Raw genomic sequence first — 15,245 nt, 5'->3', positions numbered from 1 at the left:
GCTAAACTAAAGTCAAAATGGATCAAAGATCTAAATATTAAAATGAAAACATGGACTCTATTGGAAGAGACAGTAGGTAGAAATCTTGAAGACATAGGTGTAGGCAGAGACTTCATGAACAAAACCCAAACTGCACGAGAAATACTCCAAAGGATCAACAACTGTGATCTCATCTTATTAAAAAGTTTTTGCACATCAAAAGAAATTACCAAGAGATTAAAAAGTTAGCCCACAGAGTGGGAAAATTTTTAGGCAACAGTCCCCCAGACAAGGACTTATGTTTAGAACACATAAAGAACTAAAAAAATCAGTAACCCCCCAAATTTAGAGACCCAATCCAAAAATGGCATCTGAGATGAATATGCACTTCTCAGATGATGAAACAGATAGCAAATAAATATATGAAAATTATGTTCAACATCATTGGTCTTTAGAGAGATGCGAATTTAAACAACACTGAGATTCCATTTCACCCCAGACAGAATGGCTACCATCAAGAAATCAACCAATAACAAATGCTGGAGGGGCTGTGGGGAAAAAGGAACACTTCTCCACTGTTGCTGGAAGTGTAGACTGGTGCAACCACTGTGGAAATCAATGTGGAAATTCCTTTAAAAACTAGGATTAGAGGCCCCATTAGGCCCAGTGATTCCCCTTCTGGGTATTTTCCCAGAAGATCTGAAAACATCATATCACAGTGATATATGTGCACCCATGTTTATAGCACAATTTGTAATAGCTAACTCTTGGAAGAAACCCAAATGCCCATCAACAGCGGAATGGATAAAAAAGTGGTGTTTTGATAGAATGGAGTACTACTAAGCTATAAAGAAGTATAAGTTTGAGGCTTTTATAGGTAAATGCAATTTGAGATCACACTCTTAAGTGAAATGAATCAGTCTCTCATGTGTAAACATAGTATTGTCTCCCTAATGTAAGAAGCTGAAAGAGTAAATAAGATCCAAAATGTAGAATAACTATTGGAAAATGAGAAGAAACTGTTCAAAAGGAAAGAAACTGGGATGGGGGAAAGGAGAAAAGAAGGGAAAAGGAAAAAATATATATATATATTTATAGGAAAAGTAAATTTATATGGAAAAGTAAATATATGTGATAGTTAAGATAGCTATACTACTAATTTCTATTAGTTCTTTGAAAGGAAAGATTTGTGCTTATACCATTTGATCAATTTTTCATACCTATATCTTATAATCTGAGCAACTACTTTGAAGATTACAATAAGTAATGTACTAACCATTGTTGCTCTTCTACTCTTATTTTGAAATTTTGTATCATTGTTTTTGTTGTTTTTTTCTCTTTAAAATTAAAAAAAAAAAATTAAATTTGTTTGCCAGAACAGATTTGAAACTCATTTCCTTCCCTTCATCTGGGAAAAGAAGATGACCGTAAACCTCCCTACCCTTTATTCATCAAGATGCCTGAACAAGGTTCTTGTTTTATTTTTTCGGAAGAGAAGCAATAACGGAATCTTTTCCAAATAAATTTCATTGTGTATATTTAAGGTGCACAACATGACGTTACAGGAAGTTTTAGATTTTTGAGGTAAGGAGAAGTGAGTTGGGGCACAAAAAGCTGCACAGAAGGGAGCCAAATTTCTTGGTTAAATTCCTTACTCTTCCTTTCACAATAAATGCTTTATTTCTGTAACAAGTGCTTTCCAGAGAAGCATAACGCACAGATGCGGAAGTCAGGCCACCGACTCCAGGAACTTTCCTTTTGACAGCTCTCATCTATGCCTCTGTCATTTCACTGGAATTAGGAACTGAATAGCCTCACTTAAATCACTGAATCATTTTTAACATAACATAATAAAGGGACAGTTTTCAGAAATATGAACAAATATAGATAAAAGCAAGATTACAAGCTGTGAAAGCAGAGCATAACTGTGCTACTAAGTGGGGGGGGGGTGTCCCAAGATTACAGCCATTCATAGGGTACCTGCTTAGTCTCCATTATGGGGCAGTACCGAGAACAACAGCATGATAAAGGTACAGTTATAATGCTGAACAAATATCCCCTAGCCTTAGGAAGCCTCAAGATACTGAAGGTAAAGAATGTTTATAAATTATCTCTATAAACACTGTAGGAGTCATTCTTTAAAATGAAAAATAACAAAATTCCTCCTAAGCAGCAGGCCCTAATTTATTGTCCTTGCGATACTAATCCCACTTAATACAAAGTACTTTGTGCATAATTTCAACACAAGGGCTGACATCTTCCCCCAGTTACCAGGTACAAGGTACACAAGTTCAAAGTTTTGAATAAATTTTGAGACATCACTACAAAAGCAAATTATACAATGTACAAGTGTTTTCTCTTAAAGCAAAAATTTACCTGTGTTCTCAGGGGAAAAAAATAGCATTTAGGCAAGACTGTCTAGAAAATTTCCTCTCAAACTATCATATTTTATAAATAATTGGACCAGCAATAGATATCAAAACTAAATTCAACAAGAGAAGTTAATATCATTGGAAGTGGCATTTCATGAACTCTTTTTTTCTTTCTCTTTTTCCTTTATTCTTTGGTTCCTTCTGCCTTTGACTTGACTTTGTGTCACCTCAAATATGTTTTGATCAAGTGGAGATCCTCATAGCTACAGAAATAAATAATCTCTAATCTGTGCGTATTTAGTGTTCTAATACCAGCAAATCAAGTGCCTGTAACAGATAGTTTAGCAAGGATGGTAAATCGACACAATTATACCACTACTGAGCATAAATGTCAGGGAAAAAAACTTACAAAATTAAGCAGCTAGCCTTAAAAAAATGTGACAGCAGATGTTATAGAACCTCTAATCCTTTTTCACAAAAGTATGTGTGGTTTTCCCTGCTAGGCTATGCAGTAGAAAGAAAAATAGACACTTCAGTCATGAAGTTAAAACGAAAAAGCTTTTCTCTAGAGTTGGGTAGGTCAGAAGTTGCTTCAATCTATTTAGTTGTGCAGTAATTAACCTGATGAGTGAGAAAATGTGGCTTTTGGCCCTGTCAATCAGAGAAAGACTTATGCTTTGTAGCGTGACATTATGATGGGATGGGAAAAAGCTTGAGCTTTTTGTGTGTGTGTGTGTGTGTGTGTGTGTGTGTGTGTTTGGCGTTCCGAAACTAGCGAGTCCATGTGCCCATGGCAGAGGAGATTAGCCAGGGTGGTGAATGGATGTAGGAGTGCTGTACATTTTTAATTAGCATTTCAAGTATGTTTAAGAGTCCAGTGGTAAAACAAGTCTCTCTTACAATTGTTTTGATTATTATGCATCTTCTTAAGTTAATGACAGATTTCTGTAGCATGATACAGTGAAATATAAGGCATTGTTTTCAAGAAATTAAAACATATGCTATAAAAATAAAAATAATTTCTCCTTAGAAAATTAATAAATTAGTTAACATTTTCAAAATGATAAAGTTATGATTTATATGATATACAGAAATACTAGCTTTCTCAATCTTATTCCTTTTCCTTAAGCTGAAAAGGGAGAGGAAAAAAAGGAAACAAAGAACTGTCAAGTAAATAAGAAAATCCCTAAGAACAGCTTGAAAAGTCAAATTTTACTTAATTGCTGTGGTGGAACATAGAATGTAATTCACATATGTTCAATTTATACCTTAAGCATAAGCAGTTATGTGCTGATATAATTAGAAAATTACCTAAGGAGCTAGAAAATCACAATCTGATAAAACATCACTTTTCAAAGTTGAATTTTTAAGCAAATTATATGATATGTTATAAAAATATTCATACATTGGTTTTAAAACTTCATGACAGATCAATGCCAAGGGTTTTTATTAAAGAAACTAGTGTTTATTAAAGAAACTAGTCTTAGAAAATAATTCTTTTTGAAAGAATGTGAACATTCAATGTCTAAAACCTTTGTAGATCTCAAAGTTGATAAAAATACAAAATAGACCTTTAATTGTAGGATTAGGTCATTGTTCAACTTTCAGAGCTACTCACTGTTACTCAGTAGAAAGAGCAACACTTTCAAATGAAGACGTTTGAACAACACCTGAAGCTAACTCAGCACAAGCTACCAGTCAAAGTGGAAACAACAACAAACAGAGATGGATAATAAAATGGTAAAAACAGATTTTATTCATACAAACTATTGCAATAGTGGAAATAAAACCTCAGTACAGAATAGCAGCAATTGAACCGAAGGTTTTTGAACTAAATTGCATTCCCAGCTTGTTGGCTATTTTTTAATTTTGAGATAGGGTCTCATTCAGTTGCTAAGTTACCAGGGTGGACTCAAACTTCCCGTTCTCCAGCCTAAACCTCCCATAGCGCTGTCACCTGGAGCCCACTTACCATTCCGTAAGTCACTTGTGCTCTGACAATAAAATATCATAGACTGAGTAACCTAGAAACAATGAAAATTTACTTCTACAGTTCTAGAGGCTGGAAATGCCAAGATCAAAATGAAGGCTGATTTGATGTCTGAATAAGGTTATCTTCCTCAAAGGTTAGGACAGCAACCCCGTGTAATGAAAGGGGTAAACAAGCTCCCTGCAGCCCTGGCTTTATTTACCTAAGGGTGCTAATCTCATTCATGATGCTCTGACCTCATGACTTAATCGCTTCCACAAAGGCCCCACCTCTTAGTGTTATTACATCGGAGACAAAGTATTGACATAGGAATACGGGGAGGACAGGAGCGTTCAGATCATTGTTTTAAACATGAACAAGATTTAGAGTTCAAAAATTGACGAGTATCATCCTTAGCAAGCAATAGCTACCTTTGATTTTACATTATTATGTCAACGTGAAGATTTATCTTAGTAGCTGCAACCTGAAGGGGCTTTAAGCCATGAAGTTATGTGTTCTAATATAACACTGGTTACACTTTCAGAACTGTCCAAGAACTGCCGCCATTCTCTCTAGCTAACTATGGGACATTATGGGAGGTTGGAATGTGTGTACTAGGAAGCAGCACTAGCAACATTTACTGGGGTCCTACTTTACAATGACTTGTTTCTTCTTGTTTGACATTTGCTTTAAACTGTTTATTTTTGGGGGCTGGGGATTTAGCTCAGCGGCAAAGCGCCTGCCTGGCAAGTGCAAGGTCGTGAGTTCGGTTCCTGGTACCGGAGAAAAACCAAAAAAAAAAAAAAAAAAAAATAAAATAAAATAAAATAAATAAATAAATAAACTGATTATTTTTTCTTAACTGACTCTTCTGTCCATCTGCCCAGGGCCATGGAGGATGGTGACACAAATGCCCAAAGAGGTATAAAGGAGACCAGGTCCAGAAGAGGAAGGGGACTGAGACTTTATTTCCATTTTAACTGTGTTGTGCAACAGCTAGAAAATCCAAATTATTCAATCATTAGGTATCTCTTAACTCTTTAAAAATGTACCAATAACACATAGATCTACCTAGCTCCTGGTAATGCTGTGATAATATGTGGAAAAATATCTATGAAATACTCTTATTACAAAAGTGGATATAAAGAACAATACAATTTCCTGGACTGCTAATATTATTAAATATTGATTATAATAGCTCATTGTTATGACTTATCTCATTACAGAGATGTTTATGGATTATAGCAATAACCTTAGTCTCTTATAAACAATGTAGGTCAATGAAAAAGAGAGATGCAAATAAAAAGTCATACTTAGCAAAATTAATTTCAAATTGAAGAAACTCAATAAAACCACTATATTAGTATCTCCTTATCTGTGGTTTTGTTTTTTGCAGTTTGAATTACCCATGGTCTAAAAATGTTACGTGAAGGATTTCAGAAGTAATTCACATGTGCTACATAATTTTATTATATTGCTAAAATTGTCCTGTTGCTTTATTATTGCTATTAATCTCTTGCTGTGCCTTTTTTATAATTAAACTTTATCATAGATATGTATGTGTAAGAATAAATATAGTTTATATTGGATTTGGTACTAACCAGGGTTTCAGACATTTGGGATAGTTTGGAACACATCCTTCAGAGATAAAGGGAAGCTACTGTATTTATAATTAAATTTTCCTTTAATTCTTACTACTATAATTTTGCCTCAGTTGAGATCACAGACCTTTGCTGAAGGGAAAGGAGGAGAGCAAAGTCACCCCTTGGGGGTGGGAGGTGACCTTCCGGCCCACATTGAGGCCGCCTCTCACTAACACCTAAGTGTTTGGGCCAAAGCATACCCAACATATTGGAGCATTCCCAAAATATTACTTCAGCTGTCTATGCACTTTGGGCACAGTGAAGGGAAACCGTAAATGTGATGATCTAAGAAAATGATGAGAGCCCTACACCTAGCAATTTTTTCAAATTGAAGGTCATCATTTGTTAGTGACCTTCCCTTTAATTGCTGTAATGAACATTTTTTAAAAATGGGTAAAATAGTCTATGAAAGTATGATACAGTTAGCATAGGAAATACAAGAGTACCATGGCATGTAATAAGGGTATTATTTTATGAATTTTTTCTATCCTTTTTTAGGTGTCAGGAAAGAAAAGAAGCAAAGTACTGCCTCTGGCTTCCCCACACTTCTCCCGTACTGCCAACCAGTGCAGAAGACCTCTGTAACTCAAAAGGTACAGGGATGACTTTCCACCTGGAAGCGGACAAGTCTCAGTTAACACCAGCTGGGCGTCCTCAAATCCAATCTAATTCTGACCCTATCTACTGGGAAAGAGTGGCAGATATCACAGACTGGGGTCTTAGTTCTCAAGGCGACCACTGCTATTTCAGACTGTAGACATAGGCCACAGATTTACCTGCGCTTTTGACTGACTGTAAACTGGGGTTTCCACAGCCTCCTCTTTGGTGTTCAGTAATTTGCTTGAGCAGCTCATAGAACTCAAAGAAACACATTTACTAATTAGTCATAATGGACCCTACAAAGGGTTGAGATGCAAAGACTGCCAGGGTAACGTATGGAGAGGAAGAGTGGAGCTTCTATACTTTCTCCAGATGACACCTTCTGGGAAACTCCAAATGTTCAGTCACCTGGAAACTCTCTGGACTCTGACCTTTTGGCTTTTTATAGAGATTTCATTACATAGCCATGGGTGAAGCATGGCCAATTAAGTCAATATGTGATTGAACCAATAGGATAGGATCTAACACCAATGAGAAGGGTTAAAAGGAACTCACCTAGAAAGAAGCATCCACTTCAGCAATTCTTCCAGGTCTCTCTCCTCAACCTTCCTCCGTACAAGGGGGAAGGACATCTCTGCAAAGAGGAGCGTCTTATAACCTACCATCAGACAAGGAGACAGAACATTTCTGCCAAGAGGAGGGTGTCATGACCTAACATCTGATAAGGATCATACAGCGAGCTCAAGGAATGCCTATGACCCAGGAAAGAGAGATTCTAGTTTCCATGGTTTATCTTGGGAAGGGAATTATAGCTAGGAACTGTGAGTGAAAACCAAAATTTATGTATCATAGTATGATAATCATATATTTGTATGCACATGTACTAACCATGTAAAATGAATATATTTACTCTAGAATGGAGCAAATAACTTTGATACACTACAACTTTGGAACATGACATGCTTGAGGTTTGGATCCCAAAGTAGCTACTTCCTAATTAACTAGCCTTAGGCAAGTTGTTCTATCTCTGTAGCCCACTGGGCATAAGGCAGATGTTGTCATAAGGGCAGGTTATTGTGGGCGTATAATACTCAGGTTTATTCTCTGAATATAATGGACCTTTGATTTACAAAAATAACTCAGTCTTGACAGCTGGTTGCAACACAATTGCCAGTGGAAGGTTTCGGCTCCTCTACACAGCCTTCAAATTCTCTCTCTTGTGTACAAGCAGATCTCAGTGTCCTGAGAGACACTGGCCCAAAATTTCTCAATTAATCTCATACAGGAAAGGATGTCGTAATGCTCCTTCCAAAACTCTCTAACGATTAAATCTGTTTCTTAGACCATTTGGAAGGACAAGCAGCTGGCATTTGGGTCATAACTCGACTTTGTAAGTTAAAACAAAAATTCTGGTCATAACCCAAATTATTTGTATGTCAGGCAGGTCATAAGTTGAAGGTCCACTGTACTTCTATTGATGAACTATTAATTTTAATATTGTGAATTTGATTATATTAAAAAATGAGTACTTAACAGAAAAAATAAAAAACAAAGTATTGAATTCTTAATATTTATCATTTATTAAAAACCATCAAAATTTCAACATTGACTGGTTTTTGGTGTACAAAAATCTATAAAAGAAAAACAGCAATAAATTCCTATATGAACTACAATTAAAATACCAATAGAGTGCTACAAAAATAATCTTCACTTCAATTATCACACCTAAGACAGTCTTCACACATGGCAACCACATATTCAACACACACATAATTGCATACACTAACAAGGCATGTATTTTGCTTTCCCAGTCTTTTTGTAGAACATACTTGACATCTCAGTGGTCTTGCTGTTTTGTCAGGAGGTTCTTATTATACTAATCAGTGTGTAGTTAATGGGAACATAAAATATCATTAAAATAAAGTATTAAATTCCTAATATGTATTTAGAATAAAAACATTTAGAAGAAACACCAACATTTTCACATCAGCTGTGTACTTGCTTACAAAACCTAAAAGATAGCATCAGAAATAAATTCCTATATGAATTACAATGAAAATACCAATAAAACTCTACAACAAAAATAATCTTTGTTTTGACTGTCACACCTGAGGCAATCTTCACACACGACAACTACACTTTCCACTCACATGTCTCACTTACACTGACAGCATATGTGTTTAGCTTTCCTTTGCTATGTGGCAGGCCATTATTGTCACCTCTCTTGTCTTCCTATTTTATCAGGAGTTTCCTACTATATGGTATAACATGCACTTAGCAGGAAAATAAGATATCAGTGAAATAAAATATTAAATACATAATGAGTGCTTAGAATAGACATCAATATTTTCATATCAGCTGTTTATCTGCTTACAAAAACCTAAAAGACAACATAAGAAATAAAAACCTACATGAACTTCAATATAAATGCAAACAAAACTCTACCACAGCAATAATCTTTATGTCAACTGTCATACCCATGGCAGTCTTAATACATGACAACTGCATATTCCATACACAAGTACCACTTACACAGATAGCACATATGTTTTATCCTCCTGTTCTTTCTTATAGGGCACAGTTGACATCTTTTTGTATTTCCTGTTACTATAGTAGGTCTCTGAGATGCTGGGCCTGCCTGCGCACCTGTCAGCTCACCAATGTGATCCACAATCCTTTTGTGTAGTTTCCTGGGCAGAAACATTTTGTTTCTCCTCTGCTGTATATGTTCTCTTATGAGTTCCATTCTCGATCCTCTAAGAAAATTTCTCTGTGATATTTTGCATTTGTTATTTTCTTTGTAAACTATCAAATTATTTATGCCACGCATGTTTAGGATTAAGTGAAACACAACCATTGGCCAGTGCTTTGCATTTCGAGTGACATCATAGTTGCTGCATAACAATCATAGTTGCTGTCATCAATAACATCTAGTCCACCTTTGGTTTTTTATAGAAAGTTACTACCTCAGGTTTCTGCTTTGCTGAGTTTTCCCTATCAATAATTCCATCATAGTGCAATGTTGATATCAGCAGTACTAGTTTGTTATTCTTTGCCATATATGAGGCCAATGTTATTTCTTTCTGAAATCCAAAGATTGTATTATACAATTTTCTGTTTTGAGATTGCAACATTTCACTTGGAATTTCTGCTTTGTTCCTGCATACAGTTCCTACACTGGTGAACTTGTGCTCTGTTAGCAAATGCAATATCAATTGGAAACTGCTAAACCAATTGTTGAATGTCATACTCTGATTAGTTTGGGAGATGGCAGCAACAAGTCTGTTCACAACATCATTTGATTTATCACTACATGAATAAAGATTTGGTGGCTGAGTTTCAGGATAAACTTCTAAATAGGAAGCATAATAAGGCTTTGCATGTATAAGGGCAGATGTACTTATGCCATATTTTGAAGGTTTTTTGAGAATATACAGCCTGAAGCTACACTGACCATGAAAGGCTGCAAGATGTTCATCAACAGTCACATATTCAGATGGTGTGTAAATTGCTTGACAATTATCCACAAATCTCTCAAACAATGAGTGGACAGCGGCCAGATTATCGGTTCTTTTTCTGTTTTGGTGAGTGATTTTGTTATGAAACCTCAGGCAGTTCTGAAGGAAACAAGATCTCCTCAGCGCCATCATTGTTCTGCAAATCTCAAGTCTACAGCCATCATTTCTCCATAAATCTTTTACATTCCTGCGATAACTATGAGAAAGCCCTGCTAAGTACAGCAGACCTATGAATGCTTTCAGTTCTGTTAGTGAGGCTTACTAATTAATACATTTTTTAGGATGGCTATCAGTGCATATAGAACATTTTGCTTGAATTTCAGCATTTCCGTATTTCACAACATCTTGTAGCATTTCATCTGTTACAGTTTCCAAAACTGAATGGCAATGCTGATATTCCATCTAATAGGTTTCACCCCTGCTAAGATCCTCACTGTATTTTTGGACCTAGTTCTAATATTGGGTCATTTCATTTGGTTGCATGACCATTTTGTGTCATTTCAAGTAGTCAAATATGTACACATATTGCTGCTTTCTTCATCATCTAAATCAAGGAGGTCTGCATTCCCTGTGTCTGTACTGGTTGATTCTTGCTCCACTTCACTATCACAGGAACTACGGCTTACATGGCAAACTTCAAAGTCATTATCATCTTCACCTTCTATGTATGAGTGATCTGATGATTCACTTTTGACCTCCTTCAAAACTTGCAAATCTGTTCTTTCATGTGCCATTGTGCTGAATTGGGTTACTTCTACCAGAAAAATCAAAATAAACCCACAGTCCATTATGGTACAGTACATGTTTACATAGCAGAAAAATGGTGTGGGTATATTTTACCCCCCATGATGACCAGGTAAACATATAGAAAACCTGTTATAAAGAGCATAAATGTGGGTAAAAAGTCCCAATTTGACACTTTTGCAGAGGTACACACACTTTGCAGTTCATCATATATCAAATGGGTAAACACAAAGATTGCTTCCTGTATCCCCCAGGTGCAGGCACTGAGACACATAGCCAGATACTATTGTGCTACAATAAAAATTTACAGTAGAAAAATATGGGGTGGGTTGTTGTAACCCAGTGTTATGTTCTATATAACTTAAACTCTTCAGCATGCAGAAGAACGTGTTTTCTGTATATCTGTAAATGTCCAAATTACTGGAGTAAGTGGTTTATTTTTCTAGATTAGGAACAACAGGCAAGTCTTGGTAAATCTTCCTTTAGTAGCAGTATGACATGGTCCAAAGTATTTAATTTCACTATAGTTTAAGGTCTTTTTGTTTGTTTTAACTGTAGATGTGGGTAATAAAGCAAGTAATGCATGGGTCTGCTGTGAAAATATAATAACAGCACAATACCTGTGAAGAAGTTCAGAGAATGCACCCTAAAATGTACCATTTTGGTATATTAGTTATTTTGAACTAAAGACGGTGGAGAAATAGCAGATGCAGGAAGGATTCTCCAACTTTCACCCCTAACATAATATTCTTCAGGTAGAGGTAGAGGGTACCCTTTCCGTACTATGAAGATAAGAATACTCTCATCACTGAAGACTAACAGCTGATGCTGAAAAGAGTTCATGCAAAGAACCCTATTAAAATTGCCCTTATCTTCCATTAGTTTCTTCCATATATCTCTTAATCACTTTCCCACAAATTAGTCCTTCTAGAAGCTTAATCCTTTTTTCATTTGTCATAATATTTCTCTGCAATTTGTCACTCTTTATTTAAAAATGTGCATAATCTCTTGGTCCTAATTGCTTCTCTGGGTATCCACTTTTGTCCTACAGAGGCCCTTGTGTTACATGTAAAAATACTAAATAAAGTTTGTTTGCTTTTCTTCTGTTAACCTACCATTTTATAGGCCCAAGCTATAGAATTTCAAAGATCAGAGAAAGATTAATTTTCTTTTCTTTCACTTCTGGCAGTAAGAACAGGTTATCAAATTTGGGGTCACCCTGCTTACTCCAGAAGTAAGCTGAGATCTTAGGGACAAATAACAGAGCCAACAAAAGATAGGGACTCTTAACCCCGCTAGTCTCCCAGATCTCTGTCTGTAAGGTACAATGGAGTGAATCTAAGCTTTTTGTAAAGTGTGTATATTGGTTGAGGGGAAAACTGCCCCTGTTCTCACCATGCTCGATTCACCATTGGAGTCTCTCATGCTGACGATGCTATCCAGAAACCTGTAGACTTAATATCTCCCAATAGTTTTATTGCCAATGGGCACACAAATGAAACCCTACTACAGGCTCTTCACCTTACTACTAAAATTGCTATTTGTTTGTTAATCAACCCGTACAAAGAGACTGATAATATGTCCCCTAAGAACAACAATAAAAAAAAACTAAAGAAGTTGCTAAATATTCACTTGAAAATAAATCCCTTTACCATTCCTTCTCCAGCTTATTTATATATTTTATTTATGTATTTTATTTTATATATTTTATGTATTTATTTTTTGAAACAAGGTTCTGCTAAGTAGTCCAGGCTAGCCTTGAACTCACTACATAGCACAGGCTGCCTCAGCCTTCCAAGTGAGTGCTGGTACTTAGGCACACATCCCCCACACCCAGCACTCAGGTCAGTTTATAAACGTGCTTGTATTCTTTACTGCTATCACTGACAATAAGGAAATCTGGAAAAAGTAAATCTATAAGTGCATCAGGTAATCACCAGATCCTTTATACATTGTGCCAAATAGAATTCCTGCAGTCTGCCTTCTTTTGATCTTTTGGCTTGCATTTATCTCCCATCAGATGAGACATACGTTTAATGTATGGGGATGTTAAGGAACTAAAGGACAATTGGTCCTTCCTTAACAATTACAAAATTTCTGACCAAATTATTTACCATAATTACCAGATTTTTATCAGATTTTTGTAAGTAATCTACACATCTAAGGGAATACCCTAAGGACCATCCTTATGATTTGTCTACATGAACTCCATAGCCTTACCTTCAGCCTTTTGGACTACTCCAGCTCTTTGATTTTTAGCTGCATGCTTAGTGAGTAGAGTACATACTCTCTATTTAGATGTATTAACACCATGACAATGACAAAGAAATTAATAACTGAGATTATGGCTCATTTTTAGCATTCTTTTATAGACTGAATCAAACTAAAAATCATTTTTCAACAGAAATAAACCACTTGCTCAGAAAAATTATGCATTACTTTTTAAAATTTTGTACCTTATGCCACCCTTGATCATCAGGACAAGAAGAATGGAAAAATCTAAATATAAAAAATTTTAGGAGAAAAATTTATCAAGAAGCTGGACTTAGTAGCTGAAAGTTTTACCTTTGGCCTTTATAAAATATAAACTTCTCCAATTAAGAGAAAATATTTTGAAATAGTTTTTGTGATCCTGGACCAATTAGCATCTCTAAACCTTCCATTCTTGGAAAAGTGGATCTTATGGTGGCTTAGTAAAAAATTTTATGCTATGACTTGCCATGTATATAACTAGCATGGGGATCTCATCAAGCACAAGAGATGTAGCCTGCATTGACTGACCAACCTTGCCATCTATTTCATCCAAGCGATAATCATGCATCAAGATTTTTAGAACAAAGTGTATATCATTACCTTGCAGGGAAATACTTTAAGATGTACTGCTAACCATCCACACAGATTTTTAAAAAAAAAAAATCCTCCTTGGTTCACGTGAGCTACATCAGGCTACATATTCCCAAGAGAACTGGAAAATCAACCCAACAGGTGACCTCACAGTAGGGATCTCAGAGCCAATCCCAAGCTTCTAAAAGCATATGACATCACAAAGCTTGTGCCAAGTCACAGTCAACACACTTTGCTTTCACTTTTAAAAAAATAAAAAAATAAAAAACCTCCTGTCCTTTCCCCACATTTGTTGAAAAGCTGGTTGGAAATTATTTCTATCAGATTCCTCCCCTGCCTCTGTTCCTCCTTAGTAGACCTCACTTTCCAACATGTCTCTCTTTCATCACAGTTAATTTTCTTAACAAGGTAGGCACAAATTTGAGATTCCTTTACACCAGTTTTCCAAACTCTGGCATGTTAACTAATCTATATGACTGCTAGGCGTGTCAGTATCAGCTTGTATGAAAAGCCTGAACTATTTTGCATTCTTGCCAGTGTGAGTACATAGTAGACCCATTGTGGTTATTCATGGCTGAATGAGATGGTGCAGTACCCATGACCAGAAATAAAATATCCCTCTGCATTTCCTTATGGTGAGATCCCTGGCTAGAGAAAAACCTCTATGAAAGTTCAATGACGGCTTCTTGCTTCAAAAACACACTAGAAGAGAATTTTCCTTTGTATTGAATACAGCCATGGTACTGGATCCTTCCTTGTCAAAAAAAAAAAAAAAAAAAACCATGACCATATTGCAACTAAACCCTGTAATTTGATTCCTCGGGTAGTGACTCAAACCCTTCACAGAGGTCATAAATGTTTGTAGAACTGTCTTTTATGGTACAAACTTTTACCAAATCTCTACATATTTGGGCTGGTTCACAGAGCATGACATGAGCTGCCTCAAATGTTCCTCTGACTAGGAAATCTAAAAGGTTTTACATTGGTAGATGAAAAGTTGAGAGTAACTTAAGTGATTAATCTAACACTTACATTTGTCAAGGCCAGAATTCAGACTGGCTATATCAAAAATTTCACAACATGACCTATTTTTTCCAGACCGGCAGGGACACATAGAAAATGGAGGTGTGCAAATACCAACATGACCTCACACAGGCTGTGAGGCACGCTGGACCTAAGGAATTGGAAGTTACTCTCTTACTCTGACCAACATTGGTTTTGATTGGTTTTTATATCTCATGAGGCTGTAAGATGTATGAAGAATGTCTGCTTAAATGGCCAAGGCAGTGGGAACTCAGATACCTAGCTCCTTTGGTCGCCACCAGACTGTCCATCTGAGATGCTTACTAAATTATCTTCTTGGGCTCCTTCATTCATAAAGTCAGGCCACATGACATCAGTAAGAGCACATAGAAAATGTACTCGAGTATTGCTTCTCCAATTGTTAGTTTTGGAACTATGACTCAGAAAAACCAGTCCTAAGAGTTCAAAACCACTATGAAAATGTGGGAAGCAGTCCAATCAGAAGTTAATATATTTGCCGCTGTTTTACTCTAAAACTATCACTTCCAAGATC

The 15,245-nt window shown here is 36.1% G+C and overlaps 1 protein-coding gene across 4 annotated transcripts in view; it reads right to left on the bottom strand.

Annotated features, from left to right (window-relative positions):
* LOC102016917 (hyaluronidase PH-20) overlaps positions 1-13,820 on the bottom strand; it is a 26,101-nt gene extending 12,281 nt beyond the window's left edge. For 2 of the 4 annotated variants that reach the window (XM_005402339.1, XM_005402342.1), the window contains exon 1: positions 13,679-13,820. The gene's annotated coding sequence lies outside the window, so the exon portion shown is untranslated. Of the gene's footprint in view, positions 1-6,739; positions 6,779-7,118; positions 7,198-13,678 lie in introns of those variants that run through there. The other 2 variants (XM_005402341.1, XM_005402340.2) reach the window with 2 other exon arrangements.
* Positions 13,821-15,245: the final 1,425 nt, after the last annotated feature.

This window comes from Chinchilla lanigera, unplaced genomic scaffold (assembly GCF_000276665.1).
Source record: "Chinchilla lanigera isolate Chin_1 unplaced genomic scaffold, ChiLan1.0 scaffold00078, whole genome shotgun sequence".
NCBI lineage: Eukaryota > Metazoa > Chordata > Mammalia > Rodentia > Chinchillidae > Chinchilla > Chinchilla lanigera.
Note: the sequence above shows the minus strand (reverse complement) of the source record. Positions and strands in the feature narration are given on the sequence as shown.